Source organism: Callithrix jacchus, chromosome 5 (assembly GCF_049354715.1).
Source record: "Callithrix jacchus isolate 240 chromosome 5, calJac240_pri, whole genome shotgun sequence".
Taxonomy (NCBI): Eukaryota; Metazoa; Chordata; class Mammalia; order Primates; family Cebidae; genus Callithrix; species Callithrix jacchus.
Genome location: NC_133506.1, coordinates 68,744,153 through 68,764,669, shown reverse-complemented (window position 1 = coordinate 68,764,669; position 20,517 = coordinate 68,744,153). Strand labels below are relative to the sequence as shown.

At 48.9% G+C, this 20,517-nt stretch overlaps 1 long non-coding RNA gene across 8 annotated transcripts in view; it reads right to left on the bottom strand.

The window, feature by feature from the left end:
• Nucleotides 1-20,317, bottom strand: part of LOC144582868 (uncharacterized) — a 49,939-nt gene extending 29,622 nt beyond the window's left edge. The window contains exons 1-5 of one of the 8 annotated variants that reach the window (XR_013536381.1): nt 20,235-20,317; nt 18,974-19,071; nt 17,334-17,403; nt 13,182-13,296; nt 6,068-6,230 (exon numbers count right to left, since the gene is read on the bottom strand). This is a non-coding gene — a long non-coding RNA (uncharacterized LOC144582868). The other 7 variants (XR_013536382.1, XR_013536387.1, XR_013536383.1 and 4 more) reach the window with 7 other exon arrangements.
• Between the last annotated feature and the right edge of the window lie 200 nt (nt 20,318-20,517).

Genomic DNA, 20,517 nt, shown 5'->3' with positions numbered 1-20,517 from the left:
TTCCTGGCAGTCCTATGGCCCCATCGTGTCATTGCCCTATCTCACCAGACACTGTTTGTGCCCTGGCCCAGATCAGCTCTAACCCCTCTTTTGACTCATACTGACTGTGTGTTGGCTTTTGCCCTGTTCTCTTATGACCTGGCTCTGGCTCTAACCTGCCCTGCACTGCTGTCTCCTTGCCCTGGTCCTGCCAGGCCCCTGGTCCTGGCAATGGCCCTGTCATAATCCTGGCCCTAGGTCTGCCCATATCCTGACATTGCTCTGGCCTGTATCCTGTGCCTTAACATAACCCTGGTCTAACCATGGCTCCGACCCTGTCCTGGGTGTGATTTGCCCGCACTGTTTGTACATTGTTCTGGCCCTAGCCCCCATCATGGCTCTTTCACTGTCTTATTCCTACCTATTTCTGGTCCTGCGATGGCCCTGATCCTGCTTTTGCTCAGGCTTTGCCTTGGTATGAAAATTGCCCTTTCCAGATGCCTGCCCTGGCACTTCTCTGGCCCTGATCTGGACCTTTGCCATGCATTGGACCTGCCCCCCTTTGCCATGTGCTTTCCTGGACTGGCCCCACTCTGTCTTGGTGCTAAAATAATTCTGTCATGTTCTGGTGCTCCCATTACCCTGCCCAACCCTGTCCTGGTTGTGCCCTGGCCTTTACTCCTCCCTGGTGCTTCCCTGCATTGTCCCTTCCCTGGCCTTTGTTCTTCCCTGCTTCTTACTTTGTCCTGGTCGTGGTCCTGTCATGACATTGGCTGTGACTCTGCCTCACTTCTCCCTAGCCTTGACCAAGCTCAGGTCCTGTCCAGGCTCCAGCCCAACCCCAGTCCTGGTTGACCCATGACTGGGCACTGTATTACCCAGTACCCTGGCCCTGACTTGCCCATGGCCCTCACCCTGCCACTTGTCTTGCCATATTCCTGACTCTCTCTTGGCCCTGTACCTGCCCTGGCTCTGATCTTGCCCTGCTTCTGGGCCTGGCACTGCCATGTCCCTGACATTTCCCTGGCCCTTTCCTGCCATGGCCTTTCCTTGACCCTCTGCTATGCTTTACTTGTTCATGCCATGAACCAGTCGTGTCATTGTCCTATCTTAACCTGCATGGTTTGTGTCCTGGACCTGTCCCTCCTTAGCACCTTTTGGGCCTGCTCTAACCCTGCCTTGATTTTTGCCCTTCCCTGATCTGGTCCTGTCATATCCCTCACCCTAGCCCTTTCCTTTTCCAGACCTTGACCCTGACCCTACCCTGCTCTGGACCATGGCCCTGTCCTGGACCTTCCCTACCCTTTCATTCCCTGGTCTTGCCCTAACCCTGAAATGACCCTGCACTGGCACTCTCTACCTTGGCACAGCCTTGACCCTGGCCTTTCCTTCTTCCTTTCCCTGGCCTTACACTGTCAGCCTGTTATGGGCCTGTAACAGCCACAAAATACTCTGGCCCTGTTTCTAGTGGTACCCCAGCTATCACCCCTGCTCTTCTTTTTGGTATGCCTTGTACTATCCTAGTCCTGCCCTGTTTGGACCTGGCCCTCAACTGGCCTTGTGCTGCCCTGTCCCTGCTTTTGCTTTCCCTCTGCCTTGATCTTGCCCTCCTCTGGACCCTCCATGTTCCTGTCTTCTCCTTGGCTCTGCATTTGCTCTGGCCCTGGCCTAGACTTGACCACACCATCTTGGACCGTGACCATGCATTGCTTTTGGGTTGGGTCTGACCCTGCACAATCTTAGTTCTATCCTGACCCTGACCTCACCATGGTCCTGGTCTTGCCCCTTTGATCTGGTCCTGCCTTACCTTGGCCCTCACTGTGACCCTAGCACAGACCTGACCCCAGCCCTGACCTTGACCACTGGTCCCTGCTCCTAACCCTAGATCTGTCGTGGTCCTGGTCTTGTCATGGTCCTGCCCAGCCTTTTCCTAGACCTAGCCATGGCACTAACCCTGCCCTGTTCAAGCCATGGCCCTGACCATGCCCTGGGTCTGCCCTAGTGATGCTTTGCCCTTCACTGGCCCTGAGTTTACCCTGTGCTATCCTAGTCCTGCCTTAGCTTTGACCTTACCCTGGCCCTACTATGGCCTGCTGAGGCCCACCCTTCCCTTTGTCTTGCCCTGGTTGTGACTGGTTCTCACATGGCCCTGTCCTTGCCTTGGCTCCTCTGTGGCCCTGCCTTTTCTGTGGCCCTTCAGTGGTCTTTCCCTTGTCCTGGCCCCTATCTGGCCCTGCCTTGTTGTGGGCCCTGCCTGGTCCATATCCTCAGCATGGCCTTCTGTGCTCCTACTCTGCCATCCTCTGGCTGCGTCCTTGCTCTACACTGGCCCTATCCTGCCTTTGCTCTGCACAACCCTAGCCTTGCCCTGCCTGTGCTGCTCAACTTGCCCTGTCTCAAGCCCTAGCCCTGCCATGTTCCTGCCTGGTCCCTGTTTCTGGCTCGGTCCTGGCCCTCATCTTGGTCCTGTCATGTCCCTGGCTGTGACCCTGCCCCTGATTTTTTTTTCCTGGCCATAACCTAGCCTTCATCCTGCCCTGCTCTGGCCCCTCCCAAGTTCTGGTCCTGCCCTGGTATAGTTCTGACTGGGAACTTCTATTTTCCTTGCCCTGCATTGCCAATATGAAGATTCTAACCCAGCCCTGGTTCTGTCATGGCCCTCACTTGGCTATGGTCCTAATACTACCCACTCTTCCAGCCACAGTCCTGACCTGAATGTGGCCTTTGTCCTGCTCTGCTGCTGGCCTTGCAATGCTTCTGGCCCGGTCACTGCTTTTGCCCCGGCCCTGTGCTGACCCCTTCTCCCTGCTCTGGTCTTTCCTTGGCCATCTGCTTCAGAGGCCCTGATTCTTCCTTGGACCTGCTCTGAGCATGGCTTTAGCATTTGACCAGACCCTGCCCCTGCCCTGGACATGTCTCTGCAGTGCCCTTCCCTGCTCTGGCCCCTGTCTTGGCAATGTGCTACCCTGTCCCTGCCCTGAACCTGCATTACCCTAACCTGCCCCTCGTCCTGACTCTGGTCCTACCATGGCCTTGGCCTGCTAATGGTCATGGTGCTGGTCCTGTTCTGGCCTTGAACTGGACTTGGTCATATCCAGGGTCTGATCTGTCACTGTCATGCCTTGGTCTGTCCTTGCCCTGACCCCACCAAGGCCCTGCCTGTTCTCCCCTTTCCTGGCACTGCCATGGCCTAGTTATACCATTATCCTGTCTTATCCTGCACTGGAGGTTCCCTGGTTCTTGCCTGCCCTAGACCCTTCCTGGATTTGCCCTGATCCTGACTTGGCATTTGTCTTGTCCTCTCTATGGTCATGTTCTGGCTCTGCCCAGCACTGCCATGACCCTGCCCTGGACCAGCAGGGCTTTAGCCCTGCCCTTATTGAGGTCCTGAGCCTGCCCTGGCTCTGCACTGGCCATTCACTTGCTCTTCCTTGGTCTTTCATGTCCTGGTCTTGCCCTCTCCCTGCACTGACCCTTCATCGGCCCTCTCTGCATTGGCATGACCTTGGCCCTGGCTCTGCCTTTTCCCTGGCATTGCCATGGTCTCACCTGTCATCCTCTAACCTGGTCCTGTACTGGCCCCACCATACCCTGGCCCAGTGTTTGCCCTTGCCCTGATCCTAGTCCTTCTCCTGCTATGGCCCTACCCTGCTTTTGGCCAGGCCATGTGCCAGCTTAGTCCTACACTGCTCTAGCCTTACCCTACCCTTGTCCTACCTTTGGTGTCTCCTGGTCCTGGTTCTGCCCTGACTCTGCTCTTGCCCTGGACCCTGACTGGCCCTGACCCGTTCTGGCCCTGTTCCTGACCCAACCTTGATCTGGCCCGAAACTGGCCCTGGCAAAGTACTCACCAGGCAATTGCTGTGCCTTGACACTGGACCCACCCTATGTCTGCTTTCACCGTGGCCCCTCCTTGGTTCTGTATATACCTTCCCTGCCCATAGCATGGTGCTGATGCTGCCCATGCCACTGAATTGACCCTGTCTTGGCCCTGTCATTCTCTGGTTCTGCCCTGGCACTATCTCTGCCTTGGTCTTGTGCTATTTTAGTCCTATCTTGTCCCTAACCTTGCACTGGCCCTACCTGGCTTGCTATGTCCCTGCATATACTGGTTTTGCTCTGTCTTGGCCCTGCCTTTAGCCCCTCGGGCTCAGGTTCTGAACTGCCCATTCTTGCCTTGAACCAACCCTGGCTTCCTTTTTATCTAGCCCTTCTCTGGCCTTGTCCTTTCCATTGGCCTTCCCCGTCCCTGCTCTTCCATGGTCCTGACCTTGCCCTGACCCCTATCTGCCCTGCCCTTTCCTTGTCCCTGTACTACACTGGCCTTAGCATGCCCTACCCCTTCTCTGGACCTGGGCTGGCCATGACTTCACTATGACCCTGCCTTTTGTCCTGACCCTGGTCCTGACATGACCCCAGGGTTGCCAATAGTCATGGTCCTGGTCCTGTTCTGTGACCTGTACTTGGATATGTCATTGGCCTGATTTGTCCCATACTTGCCTTGACTCTTCCCTGCCCTGTCTCCACCATGGCCTTGCCTGTTCTGCTCTCTCCCAGGACTGACCTGGCCCTGCCATGGCCCAGAAGTTTCATTGCCCTGGCCTATCCTACCATGGCTGTGCCCTGGCTCTGGTGCCTCCCTGGGCCTGTCCTAACGCTACCTTGGCTTTTTTTCTACCCTCTGTATGGTCTAGCTCTGGATCTGCCATACCATGGCCCTGCCCTATCCCTGCCATATCGCTGACTGTAACCCTGCTCTTATACAGGTCTGACCCTGACCCTGACCCTTACCTGGTCCCAGGGCCTTCCAAGGACCTGCTCTGACTCTGCCATGGCCCTGATCCTGCTCTGTCCTGGTATAGCTCTTGTCTTGAACCACCCTTCCCTGCCATACCCTGGTTGTGTATTCACCCTGCCCTGGACCTACACTTCATCTTGCAATAGCCCTGGACCTGTCCCGGTCCTGAACTGAACTTGGAGGTATCCGGACCCTGAATTGACCTGGCCCAGCCTTGGCTTCTCCCTGCCCTTGCCCTACCATCATCTTTCCCTGTTTTGCCTGTCTTGGCATTGAAATGACACTGCAACATCCCAGTTGTACCAATGCTCTGACCTACCCTGCCTTGGCTGTGCTCTGGCCCTGGTCCCACACTCGATATTCACTGACCCTGCCTCAGCCCTGGCCCTACCTTAGCATTGGCCCTGCCTTCTCCATAAACCAGCTCTGGCCATGCCCTGCCATTACCCTACCTTGTCACAGACTTGGCCCTTCCCCCACCCTGGTCCTGGTCCTGATCCTTACCATACTCAGGCCTTGCCTTGGCACTGCCCCTCTGTTATGGCTCAGCCCTGGCACTAACCCAGATCCTGGTCCTGGCCCTGCCCCACTTGCGGCCTCACCCTGGTTCTTCCCTGGTCCTGATCCTGTCTGACCCTGAAATGCCTGGCATTATCCTGGCCTTGCACTGCTCTGGCCCTGACTCTGGCTCTGTTACTGTCCTAGCCACAGTCCAGTTGCTGGTGATGCTATGGCCCTGACCCTGTCCCTGGACCCTGGCCGTGCCATGAACCTGCACTATCCTTGCCCTTGTCCTGTCCCTACCCTGACCATTCTCTGTCCTTACCTTGGTCTTGGTACCACCCTGGTCCTGCCCCTGCCTTGGATCTACCCTAGGTTTGACCCTTTCCTGGCCATCACTCTAGATTTGGCTGGGCCCTGTCTTGGACCTGACCATAGCACAGACCCAGCACTTTGGGAGGCCAAGACAGGCGGATCACCTGAGGTCAGGAATTCAAGACAAGCCTGACCAACATGGTGAAAATCTCTTTACTGAAAATATAAAATGTAGCTGGGCATGGTGGCAGGCACCTGTAATCCCAGCTACTCACAAGTCTAGCACAAGAGAATTGCTTGAACCTGGGAGGCAGAGGTTGCAGTGAGCCGAGATTGTGCCACTGGACTCCAGCATGGGCAACAAGAGCAAGCTCCATCTCAGAAACATAAAAAGATTAATGGGCAAAATAGTTCCAGGTTTCTAAAGTTGAGTGTTCTGAGCAGTAAGCTTTCATTCCTGAAAAATTTACTTACCAGAACATTCTTCAGTTATGTCCAAGAAGTGAGGTGGTCTGCTCTGCAGAGATGAGTCAGGAGTAGTCAAGAAGCAGGAGGCTTGCCAACTCTGCCACACCAGAAATGATGCTCAGCAGGGCTTAGCAACAGCAGTCTCCCCTCTGAACCCACAAGGTAAAGTCTAGGAGGAAAGAATAGGGGAGTTAGCCATGTTACAGAGGAACTGCTGAGTTGGGAGGCCCCACAGGAAGGAAAATGCCAGGAAGATAGAAGCTCTGGCCACAGTGTTCTCACGTGGATTGTAATTAAAAAGCAGCTTTGGCAGCCATCCCAGAGCAAGCCCATGAAAAGAGACGGGGTCACAGAGCTTCCTGGCAGTTCTGGAGTTAAGTCTGGCCCCAGAGAAGCTTAAGTCCAGGGGACCAGCTGCATCTGCATGGCAGGAATCAAGTCCATCACTTATTCTCCTCTTCCCTCCAACCTGTCACTGTAAGATTCTGCTCTGCCACTTACTAGCTGTGTGACCTTAAGCAAGTTACTTAACGTTTCTGAGCCTCAGTAAATGGCAGCTAATGTTATTATTTATTGGCATCAAAAGTGGTTAAATTTTTATAGGGTCATGCACAGCCATTATCAGTTAGCACTGGGAAAGGCAAACATTTCTTCTGATGCATTAGATGGTAAATATTTAGACACTGCAGCCAAGAAGCATTACATATATATATGTATATAGCTCATACATACATAGCTACAGGCACTCACAATGACTTTCTGGCTAAGACTGGATTGATCAGTGGTTCTTCTCATGCCACATTTTCATGTGAAGTGTCAAAGGCTGCTGCCTTCTCTGTCCTGTCATTACACAATATTGAGTGAGCCCACTCTGGCCCCACTCCTGAAACCTCATGACCGGGACCAGGAAGTGAGAGATCAGGGGCCTCTCTTGCCCTGAAGTTCTAGCTACAGCCCCAGTTCTAGGCCCACCCAGCAGCCCTGTGTTTGTGCATTCCCAAGCCAGGGCAGGCTACACTCTGCCCCACTTAGAACAGCTGGGGATGCTGAAATGAACCAGATGTGTCAGTGGCCAGAGAGAAAGGCAGCAGCTAGTGTGGTCACTCGCTGGGGCCTCCCCTGCTGGTGCTGGTCCCTGGGCTGCTGTGGATAGAATGACAGAAAGATAAGAAACCTGAACAGAACATTATGGGTAATGCAATTAAAGTAGTAATAAAAAGTCTCCTGTCAAAGAAAAACACAAGAACCATTGTTTTACTGATGAATTCAATGAAACATTTTTAAAAGAGCTAATACCAATTGTACTCAAAACATTTCCCCAAAAATGAAGAGGAAGAAATACTTCCAAACTTGTTCTATGAGGCTAGCACTACTAGCCTGGTACAAAAATCAGACCAAAACACAACACAAGAAAGAAAAAGACAGGCAAATATCCCTGATGAACACAGATACAAAAAATCCTCAACAAAATACATGAAAACTGCATTTGACAAGACAATAAAAGGATCATCTGCCATGACAAAGTGGGATTCGTCTGAGGAATATGAGGATGATTCAATAAACACAAACATATAAGTGTGCATCACATTCAGCAAATCAAGAAAAAAACATAATCATTTCAGTAGATGCTGAAAAACAAAATTCAACATTCCTTCAAAATAAAACTTCAGGAAAGTTATTTCATTACTGCTGCCACCAATAATAGATACCTAGGGATAACCAAAAACTTGGCTAAATATTATTTAATAGGGAAAACAATGAAAACAGCTTGGACATGTTAGTTAAAACTTGACACTATAAAATGTTTTACAAAGATAAAATCTTTAGAAAACATAGCATAAACAGTGTATCTTACGCAGTACTTTTTTTTTTAGACAGAGTCTTGCTCTGTTGTCCAGGCTGGAGTACAGTGGTGTGATCTCAGCTCACTGCAACCTCTGCCACCCGGGTTCAAGTGATTCTCCTGCTTCAGCCTCCCAAGTAACTGGGATTATAGGTGCATGCTACTATGCCTGGCTAATTTTTGTATTTTTATTAGAGATGGGGTTTCGGCATCTTGGTCAGGCTGGTCTTGAACTCTTGACCTTATGATCCACCCAACTCAGCCCCCCAAAATGCTGGAATTACAGGCATGAGCCACTGTGCCCAGCTTGCAGTATTTTTTCTATGCATTATCTCATTTATTCTTCACAATTTTTGTTTTTCAAGACAGAGTCTTGCTCTGTTGGCCCAGGCTGCAGTGCAGTGGTGTGAACTCATCTCCTGGGTTCAAGTGATTCTCCAGCCTCTCAACTAGCTGGGATTACAGGCATGCACCACCATGCCTGGCTAATTTTGTAGTTGTAGTAGAGTCAAGGTTTCACCATGTTGGCCAGGCTGGTCTTGAACTCCTGGTGTCAAGTGATTTGCCCTGCCTTGGCCTCTGAAAGTGCTATTACAGGCATGAGCCCTCGCACCCTGCCTGCTCCACATTACTTAAAGAAAATGGGCCATGGTAGCCAAGCAACATGTCGACCTGGGTTAGGTGATCACTGCTGGAGCAGACATCAAAGGAAGTTAACCTTGCCAGCACCCAACTTGATCTTCCCTGCTGGAAAAGTCTGTCCTTCCTCCTGCCTGCCAGATGGGTGGTCCCAGGCACTGGTTGTGCTGACTTCTCTGTAGGCTGGTGCTGGGGAAACATTTATCAAAAGCAGGAATATAGACAGGCACACAAGGAGAGGTGCTGAGAGGGTGCTGGCCTATCCAGCATCCAAAAACTGCCCTGAGTGGTAGCTAGCAAGCACATGGCTTTCAAAGAACCAGAGGACACTGGTTCAGCAGGTGCCTGAGGGTCCCTATACCAGGTCTGACATTTAGGAGAAGACATTTGGCAGCTTTTTTCTAATCTTTAAACTTGAAGCATGTAAGTCTGATGGATGGGTCAAGGCCTGGCTGGGCCATTGATCAACCATGTCACGTTGGATTCCTTCTTTCTGTGTGTCAGTTTCCTCATCCACAAAGTGGGGATAGTAACTGCACATCCCTTGGAGGACTATGAGAATAATTAGGATGCATATGACTTAGAACAGTGGTCAACAAACTATGGACCACTGCCTCTTTCTGTACAGAGGTTTCAATGGGACACAGCCAGACTCATTCCCCATACATATTGTCCACACTGCACGGGTGCTACAGCCCAGAGATGACACGGCCTGCAAAGCTGTCAGCAGTCACTACCTGGACCTTGACAGGTAACCCTGGCTTAGAACGACGCCTGGTGCATGAGAAGTACTCATGAAATGTTAGCTATTATTTAAACCCAAAGTCACCTTTAGCATGATAAATGTATGTGCACAAAGATACAGATACAAGCACTGATTGTAGTGGCATAAAACAGTAAATAACTATAACATCAATTAACAGGAGGCTGATAAAATTATGGAACATCCATACTACATAATACTATAGTCATCTGGCTGGGCACAGTGGCTTGTGCCTTTAATCCCAGCACTTTGGGAGGCTGAGGCAGGAGGATCACTTGAGGTCAGGAGTTCAAGACCAGCCTGGGCAACATGGGGAAACTCTGTCTACACTAAAAATACAAAAATTAGCCAGGTGTGGTGGTGCATGCCTGTAATCCCAGCTACTTGGGAGGGTGACATGGGAGAATCGCTTGAACCAGGAGGCAGAGGTTGCAGTGAGCCAAGTTTGCACCGAGCTCTTGTCTGGGCCACAAAGCAAGACTCTGCCTCAAAACAAAAAAACTATACAGCCACTTAAAAGACTAAGGGAAATCTGTGTGTATATATCAACATGTAAAGGTTACTAAAATGTTTAAATAACCAAACATTAAGTGAAAAATGTATGATGATAATATATGCAATATGCTCTATGTTATAAAAAAAATTACGTATGCACAGCAAAGACTGTATACTACTTAAAAGTACCGAGGGAATTTCACTTTCAGCATACACGTTGGTTCCATACTATTTAATGTCTTTAATGAACTATAGTTTCATAATTTTTCTCATCACTTTATCATTTTAGTCTCTCTCTCAGGCTGTATCCGAGAGCCACACTTTTAAAACCTTTGTATCTTTACGCTTCAGGGACAAACCAGAGCATGGCTGAATCTCCAACTCCTTATGCTAAGTGAAGCAAGCCAGACTCCTAGCCCACATGTGACACTCTGGAAAAGGCAAAGAAGCAGGACTCAGGCACAGACAGGTGGCTGCAGGAGCAGGGAGGAGGAGAGAGGCTGCCTTCCTGAGTATCGTGACTGCGGTGGTAGTCGCTGCAGTCCACGCATCTGTTAAAGCTCACTGAACTAACTGCACACCAAAAAGTAAACCTTACTATATGTAAATTTAAACACACACACAAACTTAGGGGATACATTTTTCTCTGAGTGTGGCACAGAGACAGTGTCTTAATGCAGGACTCCAGGGCACTTGGTTGTAGAGACCCTACAAGTGCACACCTGCCACAGCCTGCGCCCACCCACAATGTGACTCGTTCTTCCAGGCTCCATGCCTGTGGGTCTAGACTTCACATGGAAAGCACTGGCCAGTGCAGGCAAAGGGCAGCACACATGGGGCCCTGCAGGTCCTGGCCTGGCCAGGGCTCTGCCGCAGCCACCAAGCTGTCAGGCACAGGAACACACGCCTGCATAGGCATCACCGTGGCTCCCGTCATGCCTCATCCTGGATTCCACCCGATGACTCCAGGAAACACCACCGCTCCTGGCGTGGCCACAGTGCCCTCCACCTCCAGAAAACAAACGCTCCAAGCCTCAGTCCCCAAGGGGTCTGCACGGCACTGGGCTCCATCCACACTGCTCCCTGAGTGGACTTCTTGGTGGAGCAGGCACTGTCTCAATGCCCCTCTCAACTTAAAAAAAAAAACGCTCCTTCAATCCCATTTCCCAATTACTCTTGCCCCCTTCTAGTCACACCCACAGTGTACCGCAAACAAAGCTCATGCATTTCAGGCTGAAAATACACAATTCAGAAGGCTCGTGTGAAACAGTGCTGCTCCTGAAACAATCACACCTCCTCAAACAAAGCCCAAAATTCCTCTCTCCAAGAATGCATGGAACGGTTGCATGGACCAGGCTCCCTCAGGTCCTAACAGGGCATGAAAGAAAAATGGCTTCAGATCCCACTGCATGAGTGTAGGGCAACACTAGCAATCTGCCTGCCCCTTACTTTCCAACAAAAACCCGTGAACATGGAGGTGTGCCTTCCCTACAGGAGCCACGGAATTGGGGATCCAAGCTGTGGGGGGCTCAGAGCTGAGGCCAAGAGGCCGGGGGCACAGGGCCCAGGGAGGCATGGTTTAGGGGGTGCAGGGACCTGGAACCCGGGGGGCATAGTTTAGGGGTTGTGGGGACCTGGAGCCCGGGAACGTGGTTTAGGGGGCATGGTGATCTGGAGCCCAATGGGAGTGGTTTGGGGGTGCAGGGACCTGGAGCCTGGGGGCCACCATTTATGCGTGTGGGGACCAGAAGCCTGGTTTAGGGTTGGGAGGACCTGGAGCCCGAGGCCGGGAGCTGGGGATGTTGGGGCCAGGGCGATTCCGGAGGCTGTGCTACCAGGGGGCTCAGTCCCAGCCCTGCTGCCCTGGCAGGCCCAGGTTCTGAGATGACCTGGACCCCACGGAGGCTGCAGGGAGGGCGCGGGCATGCAGCGCTCCTCACCTGGGTCCATGGCAGCTTGAAGGTCTGGGCGGGCCAGGGAGTTTCCTTGGCCGAATGAGTCAGTAGGGTGGGCTGGGAATGCGACTGTGGGGTCATCCTGCTGGTCAGTCCGGCTTAGACAGTAGAGGAATGGGGTCTGAACCGAGTACTGCACCAGGGCATGTGGCATCAGGGCAGGGGATGGGGTCAGCGCAGGGGAGGACTGTGCTGGGTAGTGGGATGGGGACTCCCAGGGCGCCCGTCTGGGGCCGCCCCATGGGCAGGAGGTTCACACCTGCACTGGGCAGGCAGGTTCCGGGGGCGGCAGGTCAGAGCCTGCTGGGGAACCCTCGGCCCTCAGCCCAGCCACCTGAGGGAGCTGGTGCAGACCTGGGCGCACCCGTGGAAGGGTGGACAGAGGAAAACCTGATGTGAGTTTGTCCCAGTAAACAATCATGAAAGGGCCGTGAGGTCCAAACCTCACACGGAAGTGCCGAGCGGGGTGAGCTGCTCTCAGGCGTGCTCAGGAAAATGGCCTTAAACACTCCGCACGGCCCAGGCACCCCGCTCCCCTTCAACTGCGACCCTGGTTCTTCAGGAGCACAGCAAGGATGGGTGTCGGGTACCCCAGTCCTGCCACTAGATGGTGAAGGTTCAGCTGCTCCCACCCTGAGCTCTGTGTAAGGCAGGAAGTTAGCAGTGAATGGATCCTGACCAGCGGACTGAGACGATCTACCAGGTGACTTATATTCCAAGATCACTTCCTCACATTTTTAATAACACCTGGTTCCCAGTCCCCACATTTAAGATCAGCAGATTACTGCTTTTCTGTGCCTAGGATGGACTCTCAAAATTAGATTCCAAAGATTTTTACATTGTAGATGACATGACAGAACCTAAATTCAAGTTATGCTATAATTTAAAACACTGTGGCTGGGCGAGTGCCTCATGCCTATAATCCCAGCACTTTGGGAAACTGAGGTAGGCAGATCACCTGAGGTCAGGAGTTGGAGACCAGCCTGGACAACATGATGAAACCTCATCTCTACTAAAATTGTAAAAATTAGCTGGGTGTGGTGATGTGTGCCTATAATCCCAGCTACCTGGGAGGCTGAAACATAAGAACTGCTGGAACCATGTGGGCAGAGGCTGCAGTGTGCCATAATTATGCCACAGCACTCCAACCACGGTGACAGAGTGAGACTTTCTCTCCCCCCCGCCAAAAATCAATAAATAAAAAACAAAAAATTAGTTGGGCGAGGTGAAGACTGCAGTGAGTTGAGATATCACCACTGCATTGCAGCATGGGCAACTAGAGTAAGACTCTGTTCAAAAAAGAAACTGTCAAAACCAAAACAAATTTAAATTTCAGAGAGGAACTGAAGTCACAAATCAAAGCCAAATGTTTAAACATCAAAGTTTTTTCTATTATCACATTAAATGAAAACTTTAGCTTCTTACCAGACAGCAGCTAAACTGGAGTGCAAATGTGAGCTATGAAGAAACTGGGAAGGCCTGGCTGTCCAGCACTGATGGACCATGTGATGTTCCAGCCAGCTTCGGTCATCTGGCTCATCTGCTTGAAAGAAATGTAGTAAGTTTGAGTTATAACAGTTAACAACAACAATAAATACTGGGTCACAATATCTGGACTTACAGATCCATTCAAATGTATAGTTGAAAATGGCTTTTTAAAAATAACAGCTACCTAACAACACTTACTTACATATGATCATTTATTTTAAACCATATATATAAGCTGGGTTCTATGGCTCACATGTATGATCCCAGTCATTTGGGAAACCAGGATGGGATGATCACTTGTGTCTAGGGGTTCAAGACAAGCAACTCATTTAAAAAGAAACACATACTAAATTTAATTTAATATAATTGCCTAGAAAGTTAAAAAAAATTGTCCCACATATAAAAAGATGTAAATGGTATATGTTAATAGTCCAATACCCATTAAGGAAATTAAAATGGTAACCAAAGACCTTCCCAACCACTCACAAAGCCTCAGCACTGGTGCTAAATTTTGAAGGATTAGATAATGTCTATCTTACGAGTTGTTCCAAAAGGCAGAAAAAGAGAAAGCCACCTAACATTTTATGAGGCTAATATAACAGTGATGCTTAAACCAGATAAAGACATAATAAATATAATTCATCAAAGAATAAAAATGAAAAATCTTACATTAAAAAAGAGCTAACCTGCTGGGCTCAGTGGCTCACACCTGTAATCCCAGCCTGGGCTGGTCTCTAACATAGTGAAACCTCATCTCTACAATAAAGCAAAAAAAAAAAAAAAATTAGCTGGGTGTGGTGGCATGCACTTGAAGTCCCAGCTTCTTAGGAGGCTGAGGTAGTGGACAGCTTGAGCTCAGGAGGTTGAGGCTGGAGTGAGCTGTGATCATGCCACTGCACTCCAGCCTGGGTGACAGATCAGGACTCCGTCTTTTAAAAAAACAACTGAATCCAAAATTGAACCCAATCTAACAATGTTCTAAAAAATAACATGATCACACAAGTTTAGGTGAAAAATTCAAGGGTAATTCAATATCAGAAAGTCTATCAATGTATTATTATCATAAAAGAAAAGTTATGAGATGATCTCACAGATAAATAATAGCATTTAATAAAAATTCAACATTTATTTATGATTAAAGACTTGTAGAAAAAAAGGAATAGAAGGAAATTGTTTTAGTTTGATAAAGGCTACACAGCCTGAACTGATACCAAACAACCATCACACTTAATGGAGGAGTTTCAGGTATAACCCCCCCCGCCCTTAGGATGAGACCTAGTTGTCCAGGAAGCCCACTCCTATGAGCTGCTGCTTCTGCTATGGAGTAGAGGGCTAGGCTGCTGGGCCAGAAAAGAGATTAGATCACAACATCACAGAGAAGACACGGGCATAAGAACTAGCAGGAGGACATAAAACCATATTTGCAGATGACACTAAAACCATATTTGCATATAAAAACCAATATTTGCAAATAACATTAATCATCTATACAAAAAACCAAATGGAATCAACAAAGTATTATGATTCATATCAGAATTCAACAAAAGGCTGCATATAAGAAAACCAGTATTATCTCCTTCACATCACGAATAAACAAAAGAAGTATCATTCACAAAAATAAAAACTGTAACAGATATAGAAATTAACAAAAGAAACTGGAGATCTTCAAAAAGAAAATTTCCAAGATCTAGTAAAAGATAAAGAGTTATAATAAATGTAGATATTAACATGTTAAGGCAATCAAACCTCCCCAAGTTTGATCTACAAATTCTCTGCAATCCCAATGAAAATTCCAGCTGGATTTTTTTTTGAGATGCAGTTTTGATCTTGTTGCCCAGGATGAGTATAATGGTATGATCGTGGCTCACTGTATCCTCTGCCTGCCTGGTTTAAGCAATTCTCCTGCCTCAGCCTCCCTAGTAGCTGGGATTACAGGTATGCACCACCGTGTGCAGCTAATTTTGTATTTTTAGTAGTCACAGAGTTTCACTATGTTGGTCAGGCTGGTCTCAAACTTCTGACCTCAAGTGATCCACTCGCTTTGGCCTTCCAAAGTGCTGGGATTACAGGCATGAGCCAGGTGGGCCTTTTTTTTTTTTTTAAAGTTTACCATCTTGCTTCTAAAATGTCTATGGAAGAATAAAAGTCACAAATAGCTAAGTCAATTTTGAAAAAGAACAAAGTGGGCTTGGTGCAGTGGTTCACATCTGTAATCACCACACTTTGGGAGGCAGAGGTGGGTAGATGAGTTGAGGTCAGAAATTTGAGACCAGCCTGGCCAACATGGTGAAACCCCATCTCTAATAATAATACAAAAATTAGCTGAGTATGGTGGTGTATGTCTGTAACCCCAGCTACTTGGGGAAGCTGAATGGGGAGAAAAAAAAAGAGCAAAGTGGGCTGGGCACAGTAGCTCACACCTATAATCCCAGTACTTTAGGAGGCAGAAGCAGGTGAATTGCCTGAGTCTAGGAGTTTGAGACTAGCCTGGGCAACATGGTGAAGCCCTGTCTCTATAAAAATAGCTTGGTGTGGTGGCAGTCGCCTGTGGTTCCAGCTACTCAGGAGGCTGGGGTGGGAGGACTGCTTGAGCCCAGGAGGCAAAGGCAGTGAGCTAAGATTGTGCCACTGCACTCTAGCCTGGGCAACAGAGTGAGACCCTTTCTCAAAAAAAAAAAAAAAAAAGAAAGAAAACCAGAGCAAAGTGATTCTCCTGCTTCAGGCTCCGAAGCAGCTGAGAGGAAACCTGCCATGTATGTATCAAAACATAATATTAAAAGGCCACATAAATAACAGTCTGTCCGTTTCCAGGTCACACCAACACCAAGAGCACAGATTATTAAGTCCAGAAATACAGCTGTCCTTTAATATCCACCAGGGATTGACTGCAGGAATGCTGCAGACACCAAAATCTGTAGGTGCTCAAGTCCCTGATAAAAATGGCAGTGTATGCATATAATCTATGCATATCCTCCCTTATAGTTTTTTATTTTAATTATTTTTTGAGACAAGGTCTCTCGCTCTGTTGCTGGAGTGCAGTGGCAGAATCTTGTTTTGATCTTGTTCTTCTAAAGGTGTCCTGTCTACCTGAATTCCAGAGTCCTCTCTGCTTAATGGCTATTGATCATTTTCCTTGTCACTTTCTTCAGACCAATTCTGATTTAAAAAAGAAATACACTTTAGCCTTATAGAGTATAACACTTAAAGCTATTTATATTAAAAGACTAAGAAGATTTTGAAGAAAAGCAAAAATTTTGAAGCAACATGGAACAGAAAAACAAAAACCAAATGAATTTTTTTTCTAAATCCCTTGGAAGTGCCTATTATAGGAATGGAAATATAATTATTACTTTTTCTTTTTTTCTGTAACATTGAAACAATAAGGAATGGAATTATTTTTGGTGGCAAAAAGTCCCAAGATCACAGGTCCTTAAGAGATACTTATACTCAACCCTTTTAACTTATCTTTTTTCTTTTTTGGAGACAGTCTCTCACTTTGTCACCCAGGTGACAAAGTGCAGTGGCATGATCTCACCTCATTGCAACCTTGACCTTCAAGATATTCACGTGCCTGAGTCTCCCGAGTAGATGTGATTACGGGCGTGTGCTACTATGCCCAGCTAATTTTCTGTATTTTTACTAGATGGGGTTTCACTATATTGCCCAGGCTTCTCTCGAAATTCTGGCCTCAAGTGATTTGATCTCCCAAAGTGCTGGGATTACAGGTGTGAGCCAGTGTGCCCAAACATCTTTCTTTAAAATCTATTTTTAAAAAATAGACATAAGACCTTGCTGTGTTACCGAGGCTGGTCTCAAATTCCTGAGCTCAAGCAATCCTCCCTCCTCAGCCTCTCAAAGTGCTGAGATTATAGGTACAAGCCACCATGCCCACCCCTTTCTAACTTCTTAATACTCGTGATTTGGTGCAAAATCCTAACCAGACTTCCATGATAAATGACTCTAGATTTGTTAAGAATTAAGAGTGTTCCTGTTTTAGCTTAGTTGGCCTAGGGTGGAAAGACACATTAAAATCATCTCTATTACCTGGTGTGTATTTAAATTTTTAATAGCAAAACTACTGTCACTTACCAGTCTGGACCAATGTCCATTTCTTCACCTTCCATCAAGTATTTTCCCAAGTCAAAATCATCTGTCTTTTCTAAAATGTGACAGAAGAACTTCATCAGCTTTATTGTATCTATCTTTGAAAAAAATCTCAAAACTAAAGGAAAAAAGACTAACAAGACTCAAAATAAAATACAATCAGATAAACATTTAAAAATATTGAAACATTTATTAAATTGATATTCTGAAACATTGAACATTTTAATTAACTCATTCTCAAAGGTGAGTGTTCTCTTTCTCCTATGGTTTTCTGCCTTCATTCCTAATGGAAGGAGATGATACTTTCCAGTTAGAGATTAGTACAATTTTTTCCTCATCTAAATTAACAAATATCTGAATTATAAAAATCCCTATTATATACTATACTGTGATTAACTTTTGTCTTTTTCTTAAAGACAGAGGCTATAACTTACTCATTTTTGAATTTCTAGGGCCTAGAATTCTAAATGGCCACAATTTCAAAAAATGTAAACATGAACTATTCATTTTCCTGATGGTTTAAAGTGTCATAACATTAGAGCATAGCCTATGCAACTAATGTATATGTATATAGCATAGGCTATGCAAAAAACTTTTTGCCTTTTTTATTATCACAGCCAGCAATCTGTACTTAAAAGAAATAAAATTTCACTACTGAAAACCACATCTGATACTATTCCAGTAAATGGCTTAATGGAACACCACTTTACCTATAATTTAGGTACAGGTAATGTAGGGTTCCATTTTATGAAAGTAAATAGTAACCTCTACTGTCTCTCCCAGCTCTAAAATGATGAACATCTGCCTACTGTCATTTAGAAACATTTACAGAAAAATAACTTGGGATTCAGCCTTTAAGTTTCTATATTGTATAACCTATTTCACACATTGTATATTTGTGTAAGTTACAGTTAAGAATTCAGTTTATTACTTCGGAAACTTGGCATGTTTTAAAAGAATCTGAAAGCCCTGTATTCCTATTATAAATCAACTAACTAGACACTTTATTTATGGGCTATGATCATTAAGGTAACTAAGATTACAGGTTTTGAAAACCTAATCATTACTCAAGAAGATTTTTACTGAAATTAAACAGGTAGAGCATTAACATTCTTTTACTAATAACCTCATTATGAATAATGAACTAAAGCATTGTTTAATTTACATCTCCCATAAAGAAAAACAGATCTCACTACACCTAAATATCTAAACTCTGTAAGTCTTTAAAAATTAGTTACAAGAAGCCAGGCATGGTACTCACGCTTGTAATCCCAGCACTTTGGGAGGCCAAGGGGGGCAGATCACGAGGTCAGGAGATTGAGACCATCCTGGCTAACACAGTGAAATCCCATGTCTACTAATACACAGACACACACACACACACACACACACACACACACACACACATTAACCAAGCGTGGGGGCACGCTCATTGGGGAGGCTGAGGCAGGAGAATCGCTTGAACCTGGGAGGCAGAGGTTGCAGTGAGCCGTCATCACGCCACTGCGCTCCAGCCTTGGTAACAGAGCTAGACTCCATCTCAAAAACGAAACAAAACAAAACCCAACCAAACAAGAAATTAGTTACAAGAGAAACCGCATTAGCAATTGTGTTAGGTGATTTACCGTGCTACCTGCCAGGAGCTGTGCAGGAATGCAGCACTCTAGCTGGAGTGGAGGCAGAGGAGACAGTAATGACAGGTTAAATCACTGTCCTGACATGCCTTTTGGAAAAAGGAAAACAGAGTGAAAGGGAAATTGTACTGGCAGACCAGGGAGCAGGAATCAGTGAGAATACAATCTCTTTACTTAAAAAGAAAAAATTAGAGGTGGAGTGGCAACCTCGCCCAGGCTGGCCTTGAGAACCGCCTGGGCCTCCCAGAGCCCTGGGGTTGCAGGCGCGCCCCAGCCCAAAAGAACCCAGTCCTACGCTTACCCCGAGACTATCAGGAGAGGCTGGTCAGCGTCCAGAGGGGGGCGGCAGGGCCTGCAAGGGCTCCCCAAGGCCTCGTCCACCTCAGCCCCGTGCCCCGCCCTAGCGAGTCCTGTTCCGGGGAACCCTCGCCCCACCGCGCGGGACCCCCAACCCCGCGTCGCGACCGCGCCGCGACCGCCCCGCGACCCCCCGCCCGGAGCCGCGACGCCCCATGACGCTACCCCTGCACCGCGACCCTGCGCCGCGCCGCCCTGCCCTGCCCCGCCCCGCCCCGCGACCCCCCAACCCCGCCCTGCACCGCGCCGCCCCGCCCTGCATCGCCTCGCGACCCCCGCCCCGCCCTGCCCCGCGCCATGCTCCCCGCCTTAAGTTGGACCACGGGAAGTTCAGGGCGAGCTGGAAGTTGGGGTCTGTCTCCTCCTGGAGGCCGGCAACACTCCAGACGAGCTCCAGCAAGTCCCGCTCCTCCTGCGGGTCCAGCCGGCTCCAAGGCTGCCCATGCCGCGCCCTACTCCGCGCTCCTGCAGCGCACGCCTGACTGCTGTTTGCGCGAGAGTTCGGGCGGCTGTTCGCGCGAGAGTTCGGGCTCCCGCGACAGTCGCTTTCTGAGCTGGCGGTTTTCTCGCCATAGTTGGAGCTCTCGTGCCTGGCCCCAGCTGTGCCGGGTACTGCCTGGTGCTGTCACTTGGCGGGGGCTGGAATGTGCATTTTCTGGTCGGTAGGTACCTTTCCCGGCGCGTGGTTTAGGGTGCGGGGACCTGGAGTCCGGTTTAGGGGTGGGGGACCTGGAGCCCGGGGCCAGAGTTGGGGACGCTGGGGCCATGGCGATCCCAGAGGCTGCGCTACTGGGGGGCTCAGTCCCGGCCCGCCGCCCTGGCCAGCCCACGTTCAGAGGGCTACCTGGACCCCACGGAGGTCGTAGGGCAGACGCGGACGCACGGGGTTCCTCACCTGGGTCCACGGCGGCTTGCGGGTCCAGGCACGGCCCAGGAGCGTCCTTGGCTGAGTGAGTCAGTCGAGCGGGCAGGTAATGCGCCTGGAAACGCTCGGCCTCCTCTCTTTCCTCCCAGGGCGGGGGCTCTCCTGCCCGGCCTCTTCCTCCCAGCGTTCCTCCCTCCCGGCCACGGCCCCACCCCACCCCGGCCTCTGCCGCTCCCTCCTCCCAAGGGGCTTACCCCTGGGTGGCCGGCCGCCGCTGCCGCCACCACCACCGCTGCCATTTCAATCTACAAAA